This window comes from Colobus angolensis, unplaced genomic scaffold (assembly GCF_000951035.1).
Source record: "Colobus angolensis palliatus isolate OR3802 unplaced genomic scaffold, Cang.pa_1.0 Scaffold688, whole genome shotgun sequence".
NCBI lineage: Eukaryota > Metazoa > Chordata > Mammalia > Primates > Cercopithecidae > Colobus > Colobus angolensis.
The window spans coordinates 114,161-114,508 of NW_012120576.1; positions in this window are offsets into that span (position 1 = coordinate 114,161).

Here is a 348-nt window from a genome sequence, read left to right on the forward strand (position 1 = left end):
CCCAGCCTATGGCGAAACCTCAGTGGTCATTTGCTCTGACCAAGTCTGTGGCTGAAAGACCACGTGAAGTTTGAGGGTAAATATACTTGGCCTCACCTTTTATACAATGGTCTAAATTAGAAGAATGTTTTTTCAGGGTCACCAGCTTGAACAGTTCCAGAAGGCACTATCTACATAGTACCTGGCACTGGCCCCACCCCTGAGGTTGTGCAATCCAGCTGCCCTGGTTTTCTCACTCTCCCAACTCCACATTTGCCCCTGCCAGGGCCAGTTTTGTGGAGGAGCAGCCCGGGCCGACACATCACATTCCACATTTAGAAGGGTCTCATGCTTTGTTTAATACTTTGC